Raw genomic sequence first — 6781 nt, 5'->3', positions numbered from 1 at the left:
TATTCCTCTCAGGCATATATGTTTGTCCGTTTGCAGTTTCTGGGAAAACAACATGAGCTTATATGAATATGATACGTTCTTTGAGATTATATTTCTCTATCTCTTTTGAAAGTCATGTCTATTTACTCAGTCCTGCAAATGGACAACTTTAACATAAGATAAACATATCTTGTTAAGAAGAGGTTGTACAACACACATGAAAATATTTCAGAAAATAACCAGAAGCAAAGATCTGTCGCAAATCTGTTTAATTAACTTTCTTGCTAACTAATTATCGTTGCCTTGTGGAAGAACCTCCAGTATTGAAATGCTGCTGTGGAAAGCCTCTGTTTCTGACTAAAACTAGTATCAGCTTTTAACAATTGGACTCAGGACAACGGGGACTTGTAGTTACATGCCTGAACCCAAACCTGTAAAGGTAGTTTTCATGCTCAAACAATAGTTTTTTCATTTTTTGGCAACAGAATGAAACAAACCGTGCTCAGTGAGAAAGTGTCAATGGTTTATGGGCTGGTTTGGCCTTGTTCCGCGGCAGTTGGTGCGGGGGACCCATGGACCCACGTTCCGGGGAAGGGGAAAAGGAGGAAGGATGAGGGGCCTAGGAACAAAACAGCAGCAATGATCTGAAGAGGAAAGCTAATTTACTAAATAAGATATCAGAAAGCAAAATAACACAGTATAGTACAATATAATTGGAATTGAGGCTAATGAATCAAATAAAATGAGCAAGAGAGAGAGAGTGTCCGATAAACCGAAGGCCTTACGCTAACGCTGAAGGCGGACGGCTGCAACAAACACCCACTGTTGAGCTCGATCCTGAAGGAAAGAGAGACGGTCCTGTGACCACAGTTTTTATCTTTTCCTCTGAGCAGAAACATGTAAAAATGCAAAGCATCGCAGTCTTCTGGGGAATGTAGTTCTTCTTCCCTTCTGAGACAGGCATATCCATAACTATCAGTGATCCACGCAGCTAGAGCATTAACTCTAACTCCCAATACACTACATGATGTTATGATGTGGAATGTCAATAATATAACAAAAATCATAAAACCATGACAGAAAGGCATGTTACATCTAATACCAGCTACTTCAGTGAAATCCATGCCAGATATTAGACTGGCAGAATTTCTCAAAGCATGTATTTTATAGAAAATCTTTGGTAATTATCACTTAATTTGATAGAAGTAAGGGGTGAAAGGGCCAAAGGGTTTATTACTGCTCTGTGGTAGCATTACTGTATCAGCAGCAGCTAAAGTGCTGTATAATTTGGTTGTAGAGTTTTACCTTGTAATATCTCTAATTGTGTGTTATCTCTAACTAGTTTTCTATGAATGTTTGCAGATTTCACTGTTAATAACAATCCTAATATAGTATTCATTAGCCTGTTAATTACATTGTCATTTAGAAACCCTTGCTTCCAATTACCTTTAATGGCAACATCAGACTCATTTTTCTGTGCTGCCATTTTTGTGCAACACTTTCCCATTTAAATTGCCTGCTTTTCCATCTTAATTAAATTTAATAACAGCAGTGGTAGTTTATAGGGGACTTTTCAACCTCGTTTAATGTCAGACCGTTTGTACTAGTTTGAGGTAGGTTCTGAAAATGTTTGCATTAATCCAATTACTTTGAAAAGGAGCAGACTTCACTTGTTTCAGATATCAATAAAGGCAAAATCCCCATGAAAGGTCAAACTTCCTACCTGTGCAAATATGTAGAAACATTTGGGATTTTCCTAAGTACACTGATAGTGAAATGTCAACAACAGAAAGGAGCCCATAACTATGTTTTCTTTTTTTTTTTCTTTAAATAGCAGAGGAAAAAAAAAAAGAGGTTAAAAGCTATCAGCGTCATTAATAACTTCACAGTGACATTCAAACAGGACTTCAGGTAGCGAACAGTTGCAGTATTGTTGTTATCATTGATTTTAAGTTGGGAAAGCTCCCTAGAACCTGAATAATATACTTAGCATTATGCAGCACCCTTGAAGTTACATAATGCGACCAGAATCATGCTCTCATTAAAAATAATTATCTTTTTAGCCCAACCAGATATTCAGCAGTTCTGAGAAAGCTCACCATGTAATGGTAAGAAATCACAGAAAAATAAGATTGAAAGAGATGCTAGAGGTCACCTAGACCATTCTCCTTCTCGAGCAGCATGTCTAAGCCAGTAGATATTTGTGAAGAAAATTTAATTATACCTTACAGTTCTACTTTGATAAAAATTTTGCACCTTCTTTGATAGGCTCCTATTGATATCCGACTGGGATTGAGTCCACCCTCAGCAAGCTTGCAGACCAGGCTGGATGGTTCTGTTGACAAGCTACTGGAATCCTAGCGGAGGGACCTGGACAGGCTTGAGAGGTGAGCCCATGCCAACCTCATGCAGTTCAACGAGGCCAAGTGCAAGTGGGTCGGGGCAATCTCAAGCACAAATACAGGTTGGGCAGAGAATGGCTTTAGAGCAGCCCTGAGGAGAAGGATTTAGGAGTGTTGGTTGATGAAAAACACATGAGCCAGCAGTGTGTGCTTGCAGCTCGAAAGGCCAACTGCATCCTGGGTTGCATCAAGAGAAGTGTGGCCAGCAGGTCGAGGAAGGTGATTCTGCCTCTCTATTCTGATCCCATGAGACCCCACATGGAGAACTGCATCCAGTTCTGGAGCCCTCTGTACAAGGACATTGAGCTGTTGGAGTGGTTCCAGAGTAGGGCCATGAAGGTGATCAGAGGGCTGGAGCACCTCCCCTATGGGGATAGACTGCGAGAGCTGAGGTTCTTCAGCCTGGAGAAGGGAAGGATCTGGGTGGACCTTATAGCAGCCTTCCGGGACATTAAGTGGGCCTACAGAAAAGCTGGGGGGACTTTTAATAACAGCAGGTAGCGACTAGACAAGGAGAAATGGTTTTAAACTGAAAGAGGGTAGATTTAGACTAGATATTAGGACGAAATTCTTCACTGTGAGGGTGGTGAGACACTGGAACAGGTTGCCCAGAGAGGCTGTAGATGCCCCCTGACTGGAAGCATCCAAGGCCATGCTGGATAGGGATTTGAGGCAACCTGATCTAGCGGGAGATGTCCCTGTCTATAGCAGGGGTGTTGGAACTAGATGATCTTAAAAGTTCCTTCCAACCCAAACCATTCTATGATAGTGCTGCTATATGAAGATTGCTCCAATAATGGTTCTCCCTCTTTGAATTTGTCAGTGATGGCTGGCACCTTTTTCCTAGGATATTATTTGACTGTAATGAGGCATTAAGCTTGACCATGCTCTGGAAAAATCCTATGGCCTTCTCAGTGTTGCTTTAATCTCAGATATGATTTCATGTGCAGAGGCTGATAGACAGGAAAATGAAAGAATTTCAGTCATCTGTCAAAGATGGCAGTTGCCAGCACAGCAACAGCTGAATGTGTGAGATGCAGCAAAGTTAAGGAGGGATGCAGTTCCTCAGCTGGAGGTGAAAGGGAAAATCCAGCCCTAACAAGACAAGCTACAGACAAAAATAGCGGGCTGTGCTGAGAAAATCTGTGACTGAGGTGCAGAAGGAGGAAAATCTCTGATGGCACCAGAGGGCCGTTGTACCCCAAATGTTAAGTAGGAAAACTCCAAGGCATGAAAGAGGCTGAGGCAGGAAAATGCTTCTAGGGGCTTCTCTCTCTGTAGCAGACATAACTCTCAAAAATTTCATAACAGGAAAGAGAAAGATCAAATATTTCCTTCCCAGACCATTGCTGAGGTCTTACTTGCCTCTCTTTATTGCACAGCATCGTGGTGTATAAGAAGCAGCTTTCTGCTCAACCTCCTGAATTCTGTAAATGCTGCTGTTAAGCTCATAAGTCACCCGCAGATCTGGCCAACAGATTCAAGGATATTGAGGTCCTGACTGGGTCTTCTTGGTAACAAACAATATAAGGGTACTGTATGTTCTAGTCTTTCTTAAAGGTAATTTAAAGTAACTTTATTCGGTTGCAAACAAACAACATTAGTTTCCCTATGACTTAAGTACTTCCTAGGATCGCTTCTGGGACAAAAACAGATGACACTAAGGTAGACATTATCTGGATGTGTTTTTGTTAGATGAAACAATTTACATGCAAGTCCTGTTTCTCTGAACATATTTAGCATACTTTCTCTTGCTTTCCTTATATGCCGTGCTACAGATCTCATTTCTTACAAGTATTGCCACATAGCTGGCTTCTTCTCAACTTTAGACATTCAATTAACTTCCTGCCTGACTGAAAACTGATAGCTTACCCTTGTGCTTGCAGCCTGTGCATCTTATCTGTGATGAGTTAAGTGCCTCACACCTGTGTTCCATTGTCTTCAGCTGCCTCTGTTACTGATAGATCTTGCTGTTTGCATGCACTGAATTGGAACAAGTGCTTTGCTGCTACTCTGATTTCAACTAGATCATCTACATTTCATCTTGAGAAAGGGAAGAATTGCCATTAATAGTAAAAGAAGCTTAGTGAGTCTAGCAGGATTTTTTCCAACATGGATGTCTGTATGTAGCATCTCTCTTTTACAAAAAAAAAAAAAAAAAGAAAAAAAAAAGATGAGTTTTAATTTGAACATTTTGTGAATGTGATCCATCCTGTAATTTCAGTATCTACCTGTCAACAGCTTACATGCTGGTTTGGCCTGGTTCCATGACGACTGGGGCAGGGGTCCCATGGACCTACGCCCCGGGGAAGGGGAAAAGGGAAAAGGCAGATGGGCCTAGAAACAAAACAGCAGCAGTGATCTGAGGAGGAAAGCTAATTTACTAAATAAGATATCAGAATGCAAATTAACACAATATAATGCAATATAACTGGAATTGAGGCTAATCAAATAAAATGAGAGGAGAGGGTTTCTGATAAACCAAAGGCCTTATGCTAGCACTGAAGGCGAGATGGCTAGCGAGCTCCCACTGCTGGGTTGATCTCAAAGAAAGGAGTGTGTCTTGGGACACACAGTGTGTATCTTACCCTCTGAGAGCAAAATGCAAAAATACAAAGCAACACAAAGTCCTCCAGGGTACATAGTTCTTTTCTGAGACAGGTGTACCCATAACTACCAATGATCCACAGAGCTGGAGCATTAACTCCCAGTGCACTACATGATGTTATGATGTAAAATACTAATAACAAATCATAAAATCATGACAGTATCTCAGTGCAGGGTGCTCCATCTTGTCACTGGCTCCTCATCTAATACATGCTGATCTCTTAATTAGATTGGGATTAGTGTGGGATTTTTAAGTAGGAGCTGCAGCTTTGTTCTTTATAGAATTCATGTAACAAATAGAATGATTTGGATGACCACCACAAAGGAATGAATAGTGTTATAGATACTGAAGTAATAAAGACCATTTAAATTCTTTTGATCTGAAAGTTAAATAGAAGTAGTAGATAATGAGAAGTGTTTCTTAAATTGAATATCTTGCATTCCAGCTTCAATTTGTTAAGGTTTCCTTTTTGTATGCCTGCAAAAAGGCAAAGAGAAAAGGGCTTTAGTTTGAGAGACATCCTTTGCACTACTGTTACTGGCTGTTATGTGAAAGGTGATATATATTAACTTTGACAGTAAGGCAAACAAATGCAGATCCCTGAGTTTGAAAACTTAACTCTTAGGAGATGCAATCGTTCTGAAGCTCTCTCTGGGCTCATTTTATCTGACTGGGAAGTTAGCACAGCTACGTCGTTCCTGTTAGCTTGTGAAGGCCAGCTGGGTTATCCTTGCTTCCTATTCTTCAGTATAGGGAGTTTTACTCATCAGTTTCTGCCTACTTCCATCCAAGATGATCATTCATCTGTGTCATTATTCTTCTGTAATGACCGTACAGGTATTTGAGAGGGTAAAGATGAGAAGCCAAGTTACACCTGACCCATTTGTTCAGAACTAACAGTGGGAATACTTTTGTGTTCTCGTCTGTGTAGCTGCAACAGTACTGCAATATCAAAAATAAAATACATCACTGCCACATTTCCACGCCCATCCTTAAACATGCCCTCCTGTGACTTTGTTCTTCCCCCTACTTGTTCTTTGTTTTCTCTTCATTGTGTTGTCGATTTCTTTTTCAGCAGATTCTCCCCCTAGCTCTAAGTTTACTAATTTTTGATCCAGTTTATTTAAAATACTAATTAAAATTATGGAAACACTGGTTCAATTCCAGTATCTTCCACGTTATAGCATTGACTTTTGTCTTTATTTCAGGTATTGTAATGGAGAAAATGTGTGTTGAGGTAGATCATGTGAGTAATTAACAGCCTATCAAAGAATTTTCTTGTCATCTAAGTGGTATAAATTAGAAGGGTATCATAACTATCCATGCCTTGTCCTCATTTGCCACATCAACTGGGATGCATGCATTGCTGAGGAAGTGGTGCAATCTTAAGATATGGGGTAAAGTTAGCTCCTACATCCTCAGCAAAATCTCACGCAGAATAGCTGGATGTCAGCAGCCTGTTCTCAGCATTTTTGTAGATGCAGTTGGCATCTTGCAGGGGTAAGTACCTTTGAAAGACAGATGGAGTTGCAGAAGGCTTTCCTAGGATCAGAAGACAAGAATGCTCCGTGAAGAACACTGAGATGGAGAGGCTGTGAAAGTTAAAGGCAGATAGGGGTTAGAATGAGATTTAAACAATGAAAACAATAAAAAAAATCCTCACTGTCAGTGTGACTCAAAGGCAAATAGATTGTTCAAGATTACAAACGACGTGAAGGAAGAAAGGTCAATTGGTAGAAAGACAGACAGAGAAGAAAACTGCAAGATGATGTTGGTTTGATAGATACGTATT

Source organism: Cyrtonyx montezumae, unplaced genomic scaffold (assembly GCF_038088225.1).
Source record: "Cyrtonyx montezumae isolate F1298 unplaced genomic scaffold, pur_monq_1.0 scaffold_2, whole genome shotgun sequence".
Classification (NCBI taxonomy): domain Eukaryota; kingdom Metazoa; phylum Chordata; class Aves; order Galliformes; family Odontophoridae; genus Cyrtonyx; species Cyrtonyx montezumae.
The sequence above is the reverse complement of the archived record's forward strand: the minus strand, read 5'-3'. Positions refer to the sequence as shown.